This window comes from Gracilinanus agilis, chromosome 1 (assembly GCF_016433145.1).
Source record: "Gracilinanus agilis isolate LMUSP501 chromosome 1, AgileGrace, whole genome shotgun sequence".
NCBI lineage: Eukaryota > Metazoa > Chordata > Mammalia > Didelphimorphia > Didelphidae > Gracilinanus > Gracilinanus agilis.
This window is the reverse complement of record NC_058130.1, coordinates 529,747,044-529,761,338: the sequence shown is the minus strand read 5'-3', so window position 1 is coordinate 529,761,338 and position 14,295 is coordinate 529,747,044. Positions and strand designations below refer to the sequence as shown.

Sequence of the window (14,295 nt, the reverse complement as noted above, 5' to 3'; positions counted from 1 at the left end):
TACAAATGGACCCATATGGCAGTAGAGCGACGAATAGGAAGTATAAACAGGCTACAACATATCCTCAAATGATTTATGTGCCAAAAGAAGTATGAGAAATATCACTTAAAATATATATTGTCTCCCAGTAACAGCAACATTGTACAACTATCAACCGTGAAAACTTGGCTACTCTCAGCAATGCAATCTGGGACAATCCTGAAAGGCTTAGGATGGGGAATGCTCTCCACCTCCAGAAAAAGAACTGTTGGAATGACACATGTAAAACCCAGTGGAATTGCTCATTGGCTCCGGGAGGGGGGAGGGATGAGGGGAGGGTAAGAACATGAATCATGTAACCATGGAAAAATAGTCTAACTTAATTAAATTTAAAAAAATGAAACAAATGAAACAAAAAACATCAAATTTCATACTGACATTTAAAAAAGAAAAGAAAAGAAAGAACTGTTGGAGTCAGATGGATGCAGAACAAAGCCCACATGGGTGTATTTACAATTTTATTTGGGGGTTTTAGTTTTGCATGACTGCTCTTTCAACAAGGACCAACAATATGGAAGTGTTTTGCTTGAAAATAAAAATGAAATGAAATATATATATCTTTTACTATATTAAATATGTTTAAATAAATATCACTTATAGTATAATGTAATACTTAAAGTAATTACAATGATTTATATTATGTTTAAATTAAATATAATTTCATATTAATGTAATATATTAAATATATGTTTTATTTAATTTTTATTATAGATATTTTTTAGTGATCTATATGTATATATTGTCTCTCTGCCTCTGCCTCTCACACAGGTGTAAAAAAGACTAGCTAAATAAACTGAGGCCCCAATCAGGGTTTAAAATGTCCTCCCCCTTTGACACATCTAAAACGCAGAGGCGAGAATGGAGAACATGAAACCCCCGTGGGGCTTCCATTGTCCCTGGCCTAGATGATTCGGAATAAAGAAGCCAATCAGAGCGCCGTGCTCAGGCCCGTTAACCACCTGCTCCCTGACCACCAGGTGGCACTCACGGCACAATCAAGAAAGCAAGGTCACGCTGACATGTTTTTCCAGAGAGAGCCCAAGTGGGTGCGTATTTTTTTCAAATCTTCTAATCAGCCAAATATTACCAACAAAGAAAAAATGTACGAGACATGATCATTAGCGAATTACGGTCCTCGCTGACATGGTCTCTTAGCCCAAACAGCTGTCTGGGAAATAAATGAACCGTATTGTTGCAAGAATCTCCTAAAACCGAATCTGCTCCAAAAAAAAAAAAAAAAGAAAGAAAGAAAAGAAAAGAAAGAAAGAAAGAAAGAAAAAAGAAAGAAAGAAACAAGCTAGCTCCTGGAGTCAGCTGACGCTCAATAACTGGAAAAAACCACTGACTATTAGAAGAAAACCTGGCTGTGGGTGAGGGCAGAGGAGAAGGTCTTGACTTTTTCCAATACAGTCATTCACTCAGTAGCCATATATATCTGATATCTACTAGGTACAAAGCATATTCCTTAGCAGACTCCATATTTAGGGTCACACAATTGATTGAAAAGAGCAGAGAATACAAAATCCAACTTCAGTCCTTAATTTGTTGATTATAGAAGAGCTTTTGATTCCTTAAAGCTCAATGTACCTCAAGAGCAAGTCTGCACTAATATCTCACAGGCATGTGTAAAATCATGCAAGATAATAGTGACATAAAAAGCACTGTGTGCAAGCACTGTGCTGAACCTTTTACAGTTATTATCTCATTTGACCTTCACAACAACCCTGTAAGGGAGATGCTATTATTATTATCCCCCATTTTGCAGATGAAAAAAAAAAGAAGCAGAACAAAGTGAAGTGACTTGCCCTGAGTCACACAGGTAGTAAGTGTCTAAGATCCCGGTTTAAGCGGGCTCTTCATAACTTCAGACTTGGTGTTCTAGCCAATGAGCACCTAGCTGCTTAAGAATCTGAAAGAGGCAATGATAAAGGTCATTTTATTTGATGATTTTCTGAATATTAATATCAAGCAAGGTTTAAAACAAGGAGGCATATAACACTTTACATAAATTCTTTTGAGTAAAATCTCCTTCCCAACAACCTTTTAAACTTTACATTTTTAAAGTTAAACCTTTAAACTTTTCTAAGTTTTTAAGTTTAAGTTAAGCCTCTTAACTATTACCCCCATTATATAGATGAGGAAGTCAAAACTGAAAGAGTTTAGGTGACTAGCCAATGCTCAATCTGAGGTTAAGGGTTTGAATCATGATTTGAATTCAGGTTTTCCTGACTCCATTTTTAGTGTTGTAGCCAATACTCCACCTAACTCCCTCATGTGATATAGCTGGCACTATGTCCAAATGGAAGAATTACCTATAGGTAGAAAGTGCTTCAGATGGTCCTGTCAGAAGGTTGACACCATGTTGATTATATCAAAGCCAGGAATATTGTACGAACTCTCATTCTACAATGGAAAATGCATGCTGGTGGAAAATATCTATTGTCCATTCGTACTCAGCTAATCTATCCCTTTATATCTTACATACTCTAAATGGACAATGAGTTGGGCCAGTAATGGAACTGAAGAAGGGTAGGCTACTTTGACTTTATGAAACTAAATGGTACCTTTATTAACCCCAAGATTGACCACTCATATTCTTCCGGTGACGCTATATGCCTATGAACCATGGAAAACCTTATCCTCTGCAGACATGATAACCCCTATCAAATTGTTTGCCTTCTCATTGATGGATCAGGGGAGGGAAGGAGAGAGAGAATTTGTAACTCAAAAAACTTTTTAAACAAATGTGAAAGACTGTTTTTATATGTAATTGGGGAAAAATAAAATGCTTAGGAAAGAACACATTCAGATACAGACCCACACAAGTATATTCAATCAATGACAGACATATTTTACATGTTCTTGACCAAAAAGCAAGTTATCATAATATTGTAGGGAAATGGAAAGAACCTTAGAGGTCATCTAATCCAATCCAATCATTTTTGAAATAGGAAACTGAAGTGTTTGCTTGAGATCCCTTAGTAACTAGTTATCAAGGGATTTGAACCCAGGTTCCCTAACTCTAATTCTAATGTCCTTTTCCCTTTCATCATGTCCTGGTTTATTATTTTATTTTAATGATGCAAATCAAAATAATAGAAAGAACAAATAACACTTATTTATTGCCTATTGCCTTGAGGGTAGCTAGGTAGCACAGTGGGTAGAGGGTTGGACCTGCAAACAGGAAGACTCACCTTCATGAGTTCAAATGGTTGGCCATTTCCTTCTCTAGTTCATTTTATAGATGAGAAAACTTAAGCAAATAGGATTAAGTGACTTGCCCAGGGTCAAGCAGTAAGTCTGAGGCTAGATTCGAACTCATGAAGGTGCCCCTAAGTAACTAGTTGTCAAGGGATTTGAACCCCACACTGCTCTGGGGATGAGAGAATGAGAAGAGACAGAGAGGAACTTGCCAAATAGTGACAAGAATGAGGTTTGCTAGCCTAACAGTCAAAATAATCTAGTGTTTGATAAACCCAAAGACCCCAATTAGTGGAATAAGAACTCCGTTTTTGACAAAGCTGCTGGGAAAACAAGAAAGTGGTTTGGCAGAAACTAGACGTAAACAAATATTATAGTCATAAATGATCTACAGTAGGTCCTTCATACTGTACCTTAAGAGTAGGATTAAATATGGTAAAGTTTTCTGGTCCAAGACCCTAGTAGATCTATTAAAATGTATACCTCAGGGAACGGCTTTCCAAATAAGATGTTCCATTCTTTGGAGAATCCTTCTCTAACCTAAATTAAAAATTAGGAACGAGAGGGTTGGACAACAGAGAATGAGATTAGAAATCTAATAGTTTTATATTTAAACGTCAGAAATTTAGATTTTGACCCTATTCTCTCTAAATTGTTTTTTTCATATGTACTTTAATTGAAATAGAAGATGTAACAATAAGTTTTGCTCTTTGTGACCAACAGGGCAATCCAATCCAAACCAATACAGCAGACGCTTATTATGCCCCAACTAAGTGTAAGGCATTGATTGTGCTCTCCAGCTCTGGGTCTTCAGTTTACCTTTCCTTTTTATATTTTAGCAGGCATTTCTGCTAATGGGCTCTTTACCTTTTCCCTTGATCTGAATTTTGTCTGCTTTTTTTTAACATTACATTTTTTTTCCTTTAGGAACATTTTTATCTTTTCTCAATTATACGTAAAAAACAATTTTTGGCATTTGTTTTATAACATTTTGAGATCCAAATTCTATTCCTCCCTCTTTCCTTTCCCTCCCTCCCTTCTTCCCTGCCTGAGATGGTGAGCAATTTGAAATTGGTTATACATGTGCTATCATACAAAACATATTTCCATATTCATCATATTGTGGAAGAAGACATGTATATGAAGAAAATAAAGTGACACATGGCACACTTAGATTTGCATTCAGACTCCATCAGTTCTTTCTCTAGAGGTGGATAGCATTTTTCATCTTAACAGTGCATTCTTTATTGCCTTTCAGAAGATGATGATTTCCCTCCCTAAACAGGAAAACAAAGAAGCAAAAAGTCTCATTTTTTAAAATAAATTGCTGGGATAGTGAATTAGGGAATGCCATAGATTCCAGTGAGAAATTCACAAGTGTCTCTTATGATATCCCTGTGAATAAAATGAAGAAATGTGGGCTGAATGATAGCTTTGTACCAATATAGACATAAAATAAAAACCATGACAGTAAAATCTACTTTGTATGCAGAAATACCACTATAACCCCACTCTTTCCTCATGCCTTGGGCAATTATCTAAAGAGCATCCCTGTCTGATGGGAGGCTGACAGAGATATGATTGATGATGGACTGACAGACCTCTTAGCCCATGAAGCTACATATTTGTGTAAATGGAGAAGAGACATTCAGACTCCAGAGAGACTTCTGGAAAAAGCAGAAATGAAATTTGAGAGATGAGAAGAAAGTATATTCTCCTAATCAACCAACATGTATTTATGTTGCTAGGCACTCTGTTAAGTACCAAGGATATGAATTAAAACAAAACTAGTCCCTGCCTATATTTTACAGAGACATTTGATATCAGAAAACACAAGATAAATACAGAGTTGATGGAAAGTAACCTTAGAAATATTGGTATGAACATCTTGGAGGATCAGGAAAAGCCTCGAGAGGAGAGCGACATTAAGCTGAGTGTTAAAAGAAGCTAGATCCTAGGAGGGAGGTTTAGGAGGTAGACAATTCCAAGCATGGGGCATAATCAGTGGAGTATGGAGTATTCTGGTCAAGGAAGAAATAAATAGACCAGTATGACTGAACGTTCAAGTATGTAGAAGAGAGTATAATGTAAGAAGCCTAGATAATTAAGAAATAGAACTTTAAATGCCAAACAAAGGATTTTTGTATTTGGTCCTGGGTATAAAAAGGAACTACTAGAGTCCATTGAATAGATGGGATGATACAGTCAGACCTACGCTTTAAGAAAATCACTGTGATTTCTAGGTGATAGATTAGAATGGGGGAATACTTGAGGCAGGGAGCCCATTTCAGTAAGATAAGTGAAAGGGTATTTTGGTGATGGCAAAGAATAGGAAACTGAAAGGATGCCCATCTGCTGAGGAATGGCTAAACAGTTAAAGGTATGTCATGGAAATCTATTGTGCTATAAGAAATGAGGAAAGAAGTAATTTCAAAGAAACCTTGGAAGGCTTGTGTGAAATGGGATACAAGTAAGGTGAGCAAAAACCAGGAAAACAATTAATCCAATTACAACAACATGATAAAGAAAAATAAGTTGGAAAGACTTGGGAACTCTGATCAACACAATGACCTACCAAAATTCCAGACTTGCAATAAAACATGCTATCTAACTCCTAAAAGAGAGAGGATGAATTCAGTGAATAAATATACATATACCCACATATGTATGTAAATATATATGTATACATATAAAATTGTTGGAATACATATATATGTAGATCATGTTGGTATGTATATATTAAGGGGGAAGGGAGAGGGTGATAAAGATGGCCAATTACATATGTTAGGAAATTAAATTTCTACATTGGTCAGCATGGCAAATGCTACAGAGAGGTCAAGAAAAATGAAGGTCAAGAAGAAGCCACTAGATTTGGCAATTAAAAGTTCACTGGAAAAGTTGAAGAGAACAGTGTCAGTTGAATAATGATGTCAGAAGCCAGATTGCCGAGGGTATCAAAGATAGTGAAAAGAGAGGAAGTGGAAGAATAGAGTTTAGCTGGTTTTTTCAAGGAGTTTAGCTAAGCAGAAGAGTGATATAGGATGTAGATAGAGCACTTAGTAGGATCTAGCATAAAGGTTCTTAGCCCAGGATCCATGTACTATGAATGAGTCCACGTAATTCAAGTGACCCATGACTTCAGGTGGGAAAGAATTATGCCTCTATTTTCAATAGCCTCTAAATGAAATTTATTCATTTCCCTCAATTGTTTAAAAACATTATTCTGATAATGGATCTAAGGGTTTACCATCCTGCCAAAGACATCCATTACACCAAAAAAGTTAGGAATCTCTAATATAATAAGCATTTTTTAAGACTGAGGACATTTAGGTTTCTTGGTAGCCAGAAAAGAACCAATAGATTATGAGAGATTGAAATTAGCCAGAGAGTGAAAATGTTAAAGTAGTCTGCTGAAGAAGATGGAAGTAGTAGGGATCAAGGGTTAATGTAAAGGGGTTAGCCTTTGCAAATGGAAGGGCTGCCTCCCCCTCAATGACTAGAGTGGAGGAAATAGTGAGAGACAAAATCAGATGGATGCTAGATGAGGAAAGAAGGGGAAACTCAGCAAATACATTAATTTTTTTTTCAGTAAATTATGAGGTAAGATCCTCAGCAGAGAGGGTGAGGGGAGAAATGTTGTAGGAGTCTTAGAGAGAGAAGAAAAGATTTATGAGAGCTGTCATGGTGAGTAGGATAAAAGAATCCATTTAGGAAGAGAAGTAGGATTGCCTTACTATATAGAGAAGGCTCAGTTTAGATTACAGAGCATCCATTTGTAGTGGACCCAGTCAAGACAGTATTGTTTCCTCTAATTCACCAACAGAAGAGTAAAAGCGGAGGCAAATGGTGTAATCCAGGGTTGGGGTTTGGCAATGAATGATAGGCAATTATCCAGTGAAACAAGTGAATCAAGATACAGAATAACGTAGAGTTGAACTGGATCACCAAAGAGTAGAAAAAGGGAAGGAAGAAGAGTGTAGCTAGAAGAAAGTTGATGATCTGTTATGTTACTGAGGAATAGAGGGATTGGAGATCATAATAAAAATGAAAAGAGTTTAGGAGGAGGGAGAAATAAGGAAAGATGGAAAGATAAAAGATAATGGGCATATAAAGTAAATTCAGGGTTCTCAAATATGTGGGTGATGGCAAGATCAACAGTATAACCATCCTTGAGATGGTATGGAGGAGTTAGTCTGGGGAGCTAAGGAGATTGAAGAACAGGGAAATTAGGATATTTGGGGAAGAATTTGCATTTACAATGAAGTCCTATAGAATGATGGAAGGAGTTGGGGTAGAGAGAAAGCTGTGAGTGAACTAATTCAGAAATGGAGAATATCCTTGGGTTCAGCAGATAACAGCTACCAGAATATGGATTGTGATAAATTTGGATGGAATGAACCTCAGAACAAAGGCTGCTGAGAGTGATAGTAGTAGAAAGAGAGTCTGGGAGTAGAACTAAGAAATAAAATCCTTGCCCACCAGCTATGATCCTACAACCATATACCCCAATTGCACCAATTATCAATGAGAGGAGCATGATGGATCCTATGATGGATCCTGGAATTATAGACTTAAATTGCAAATGATTTATTAAATAGATGGTTGTGAGCAAGAAATCAAGGAGCCAACAAAGATTTAAGTTTCGCTTTTTTGACTTCGCAGTCAAAATGTGGAGAAAATAATTAGGGAATCTATTCTAGTTCTGATACTCACCAAGAGGAGTTGGTTGCTATAGAAACAATTCGAACCTTGGGGAAGAAGTGATCACTTCTTAAATCTAACTGTAGGAAAGGAGAGGAAAGTGCAGCATAGCCTGAAATCCACTTCAGATTTGGGAACTGATTTCAAGGGAAGTAGAGAAAAGATAATTAGGATATGACAACTCTAGGACAGTAACAATGAACCTTTTAGAGATAGACTGTCAGGCCCTGCCTCCACTCCACTCTCTAGACTGAATGCCATGCCCTCCCCCCCCCAGACTGTGTGCATGCTTCCTCCACATGCTGAGTATACCTCACCCCCCTTTACCCTACACAGGGGAGGGAGGAAGTGTTCCCATTGGGCAGCTAGTGGGTGAAGTGAGGAATGTCCTCAGCAAGTGCAGAGAAGGGGAGGGGAGTGGTCTGAGCACTATGCTCCCTTCCAGCTCTACAGGTTGAAAACTGTCCACCTTACCTCCTTTGTGCTTCCATTGGGCTGCTGGGCAGAGGGATGGGTGTGTGAAAAAAAATGTCATCAGACATGGTGGAAGGGAGGAGGGGTACAGCTCCATCAGAGTTCCTCTGCCTTTCTTGTAACAAACTCTGGGGTTGGGGGGTGGGAAGGAAGGGTGGCTAAGTGCTCACAAAGAGTGATTTGCATACCATATTTGGCACTCGTGCCATAGGTTCACCATCACTGCTCTAGGTTAAAGGTCCCCAGTTTCTCAGTTTCAAAACCACTCTAGCTCTCCAATTTGATAAGTAGAAAGGAAAAAGATAGAAAGTTAAACCCAAGGACCAAAGTAGTTATTATATGCCTTCTCCTCACCCGTTTGTCACTTTGGTGTGAGCTCTCATTGCCTCATACCTAGATTATTGCAGCAGCATGCTGGTGGATCTTCCTGCCTCAAGTCTCTCCCCATTTCAACCCATATTCCAGCCACTAAAGTGATTTCTTCAAGTTCAAGTCTGACCATATCACCTGCCCTACCACCACCACCACTCAATAAACTCCTGTTACCTCCAGGATCAGATGAAAAATCCTCTCTTTGTCCTTCAAAGTCCTTCATAACTCTTCTACCTTTCCAGTCTTCTTATATCTTACTTTTCGATCTAGTGACACTGGCTTCCTGACTGTTCCATGACCAGGATGTTCATTTGGTCTCTCAGGTCTGGGCATTTTTCTCTTGGCTATTTCCTTATGCCTGGAATGCTCTCCTGCCTCCTCTCCACATACTGGTTTTCCTGGTTTCATTTAGGTCCCCCCAAAACATTTCATCTTTTACAGGAAACCTTTCCCAATCTCACTTGCTTCTCATGCCTTTCCTCTGTTTCCTATTTATCTCATATTAGCTTGTTTGTTGTCTCCCCCATTATATTTTGAGCCCCTTCAGGGCAGGTATTATCTTTTGCCTCTTTTTGTATACCCAGTGTTAAGCACAATGTCTGGCACAATGTTTATTGATTGATGCTTTCTTTTATGATGTTCATGTGATCAGAAAATGATTACATTTTTTCAGGCTTTCAGCTATCTTAACTGTAACAAAATGGCCTGTAACAAGTTATTATAGGAAGAAGCTAGGAATGTTTAAAGTTGACATAGGCAACTATGTCTTCCATTGAAGCATTCCTTATGCTATTTTCAGATATCACTTAGCCAAATGATCCAATGAGCTGGCCCTACATGATTTTTTCAACTGTAATATCTTTACAACTGTATAACATTTTATACTTTTTTTTAATCCTTACTTTCTGTCTATAGTAACATCTCTTAGAAGGACAAGAGCTAGACAAACAAGGGTACATAGCTATGATGTGTCTGAGGCAAAATTTGAATCCAGTTCCTCCAGACTCCAGGCCTGGCACTCTACTGCACCATCTAACTATGCCATCTAACTATATGTTAATACTTTTAGTAATAACTGAAGCACTTTCCATATGCTACCTCATTGAATTCTTACAACAACCCTGGGAGGTAAATGCTATTATTACCTTCATTTTGCAAATGAGGAAACCAAGGCACAGAAAAGTCAAACAACATTCCCCATCCCTACCCATAATATTAGTAAGTACCAGAGGCATGATTCAAACTCAGGGCTTCAAGTCCAGTATTGTGTGCCAACTGCTCTTAGAGTAAGACTTGGGCAGGTCCTCAGCTCTGCCCCTTATAGCTATATGACCCCAGGCAAGAAGTCTCAGCCTCTTCTCTGCAAAATGGGATACACAATACTTGTACTTCTGACTTCACCAGGTTTTTAAGAGGAAACTGCTTTGCAAAGTGCAAAGCACTAAGTAAATATGAGTTCTTGTCATTTAAATCAGCTGCTTCATGGACATCTCTTTTGATACCCATTTACTGGGCATTATCATCTGTTGTTCAAGACTTGCCCACAATCACCACAAATTTAAGGCCTGGTCAAAGACTAGAGCCTAGACTTCTGGGCTATTGGTTCACCACTGGTTAGAACTCCCAGGAGCAGTAGGTCTCTCTCTAGCCTGCTACTTAACTATTACAGAATGTTCAGGTTTCCCCAGAGACCACCAGACAAACACTTTGTTTCACTCTGGGACAACGTGACTCTGCTCATGAAATGATGTCAAGAATGCTTATCCTCCTTTAAAGGAATAACAGCTCAGTAAAGAAAAGCAAGGGGGAGGGAAAAGAAAGGAAGACCGAATTTATTTTTTAAAACCCAAGATCAACAAGAATATAAGGAGATCAATTCTCTCTCACCCCCTCCCCAAATGTACTACCTTTTTCATAACTGAAAACAAAGACAATATAGAAATTTCCATTCACCTGGGATTGCTAATCTTCTTTAGCCATCACTTAGCAACAGGAGGTCAGCAAGCCAGGCTGATTAACATTCCTCTCTTTAGTCAAAAGATCCATATTATTGCAAATCGCTGCCAGGGATTTTAAATGCCAAAGAAGTGTCCTTCTTGCCCAGAAGCACAAGTTTTCTTTGTTTATCTGGCTAGAAAAGCATACCCTGCTTTAGAATGACCAAAACCATTAGAGCATTGGCCTGAGGGACTCTGAAGGTCCATATCTTATCCTGCTGTTGATTTACCGAGTGACCTTGAGAAAGTCATTGAGCTTTTTCAGCTTCTCTGTATTGTATACAAGGAAAGCAACATAACTAGTGATGAAGATAGACTGTAAAGTGACTTGAGATCCTTAGGGAAGGGTTACTCTAAAGTCAAGACAGAATTGCCCTAGTGGATCGGAAAGAAAAAAAAAAAGATATCTAATAAAGTGTTCAGAGAATCTATAAAAGTCTTTGGGGAGATCAGCTACTCACTCCATCCTGTTACCAGGAGGCAATATACATTTAAATTTCTCCCAATAGATTTGAGTTAACAACAAATTGAACTATCATCCAGCATGTGACCTTGAAAGGCCAGGGTTTCAGAGCAGATGTCACACTGGACTTGGAATCAGGAAGACTAGAGTTCAAATTCTACTTTATACACTACCACTTAGCCTCTCTTGGGCTCAGTGTCCCCATCTATAAAAGGAGGATATCATTATCCGCCATACTTACCTCCTGGTGTTGTGAAGATCAAATGAGGTGATGGAGGATGAGGGCTCTTCCATCTTGGCTATAAGCTCCAAGCTCTATCTCGTTGAATCTCAATGTTGGGATGAATCTCAGAGGTTATTCTGTCTGCCCTTTATATGAGTAAAAATCTTTGCAATATAACATTTCTGACAAGTAGTCATCTTGCCTAAACTTGAAGATGACTAGTGCTATGAAATTCATTCTCGACAGCCAATTCTATTCTGGCATAGTTAATATAATTAGAAATCTCTTCCTTACATTAAGATGAAATCTGCCTCCCTGAAACTTTCATCCATAACTGCTAGAACTGTCTGACTGGATTAAATGAAAAAAGACCTATTTCTATTTCCCTCTCCCATACAATGGCTGGCTTTTCAGCTATCAAAAGGTATCTGTCATGACTCTCCTACATGTTCTCTTCTTCAGGTTAAACACCCATAACATAGATCCATGTATGTGTGGCATTGAGCCCTTTGTGATCTGGACCACTTTCTTCTGAGCATTTTCCAGATTCTCAAGGATTTTTTTAAAGTGTGGCACCATATCTGTTTTGTTCAGGAAAGTATTCAAAGAGGGCCATCACTTTCCCTTGGTCTAGGCATCCCATTTCTTTCTATTGATATAAACTAAGATTAAATTAGCTCCCAGATATCACACTGTTGATCCACAAATTAAATTTATAATCTTATGAAATCCACAAATGTTTTTCATATGACCGATTGTGTAAACATACCCTTTCCCCCCATAGGCATTTGTGCAATGGATTTATTAAACCTGAGAGTATTTGATTTTATACTTATTGCTATTGAATCTCATCTTCTTGGATTCAATCCACTCTCCTAATCTGTAAAGATAATTTTGGGATCCTGATTCTGTCAATCAGAGTGTTGGGCTATCCCTATTAGTTTCTTGGCATTTGTACATTCTCTATTTATGTGATCTATTCCTTCATTGAAGTCACTGATAAAAAATGGTAAATGTGACTCAGACAAGGACAGAATTCTCTAGCATTCTGATAGAAGCATCTGTATGCTGATTGATCCTTTTCCAGCCCAAGACTTCAATGAGTTCTGAATCCACTTAACTGCACTATTGTCCTGCCTACATCCTCCATTTTGTCCACATGCCAATGTGAAGAAACTCGTTACCCTGAGGCCACTCTGTGCTGATTGGTGACTGCCTCTTCTGGACCATTCTTTCAGGAAAACCTTGATCATGCTTCACTTCACTTCCTACTCCCTACATTCTAACTATCTCCTTGCCAAATGCCTTCTCCTCACTCTGGAACTCTTCCCTGTCACTTCCCTCCCCTCTCTGACATGATTTCTAGAACCATAAACCATGATCAAAATCACTCTGTCATTGTTCCTAAATGAATAGTATTTAGTGCACACCTCTATGGGCTAGTCATATTTACCATTCCTAGAACTTTCAAGAACAAGTGCCATTCCATAACCACCAATTACTTTTGTATATTGTTCTCTTCCCCTCTTCATTAAAATATAAGTTCCCTGAAAGCAGAGACTGACTGCCTTTTCTTTTATATTGTATCCTCAGTACTTTAAATAATGCTTGGCATATATTCAACACTTAATAAATTCCTTTTTATTCATTCATAAGGGTATCAGGAGGGACTTGGTCAAATACTGTACAGAAATACAGATACACAATGTTGATGGTATTCCCCTAATCTATCAAAAATGAAAATGCAATTAATCTGGCGTGGCTTAATTTTTTTTTTTAACCCTTGTACTTCGGTGTATTGTCTCATAGGTGGAAGATTGGTAAGGGTGGGCAATGGGGGTCAAGTGACTTGCCCAGGGTCACACAGCTGGGAAGTGGCTGAGGCCAGGTTTGAACCTAGGACCTCCTGTCTCTAGGCCTGACTCTCACTCTACTGAGCTACCCAGCTGCCCCAAGCTTAATGTTTTTTAATAGCAGACTGTGTCTTACTGATCACTGATGCCCTTTCTATAGGTTCATAAAGCATCCCTTTAATAATGACTTCTAGAATTTTCCCAGAAATCAAAATCAAAGTCAAAAGCCTCTTTGAAGATGATTTACTAAATTCATTAACTCCATAAGAATCTATACACAGAACTGAGAAAAAAGACTATAATGGAATATAGTCTTTTTTCTATAAGCATCATGGCTATATAAAGGAAATTTATATAAAGAGTTCATAAGATTTTTTGAATATTGGTATATTTGTGTATATATAACTAATTTACTCAATTTGGAAATGATGTTTCCTTTTGTTGTTAATGTTTTCTTTGTTGATTTATCTGTTCACATTCAAGATCTTTGAATTTTTTAATAGTATATGTGTGTGTGTGTGTGTGTGTGTGTGTGTGTATATGTGATTCTAGTCCTGTGGGACATTTCTTAGAGATATGTTTTCTGGCTCAGTAATGGCCTCTTTATATTTTAAACTGTTATCTTGTGATTTGAATTAAAGGAGAACTTCTAGGTGCTTTCTGATCATCATTTATCTTAGATTTCAATTTCCTGTTAACCAGCTTTGTTTTCTCCTTTCCAAATTGGCAAAAATGAGCTGAACAGATTTGTCTTTTGTCATTAGTTATAATCATCTCATCTTCCCCAGGTCTAATTCCTTCTCCCCATAACAAAACAAAAACAAAAGCATTATGACCAGACTATGACCTTGAAAATCTTCTATTCACCTGCTTTTATCAGCAAAGCTATTCCCACCAACTGATAGTCTGCCCGAACTAAAGTATTTTCCAGCAATTAATAAACTTCCATCCTCTTACTCTCCTAATCCTAGT

General features: G+C 37.9%; 1 pseudogene; it reads left to right on the top strand.

The window, feature by feature from the left end:
• Positions 1–944: 944 nt before the first annotated feature.
• LOC123253702 overlaps positions 945–14,295 on the top strand; it is a 68,831-nt pseudogene continuing 55,480 nt past the window's right edge.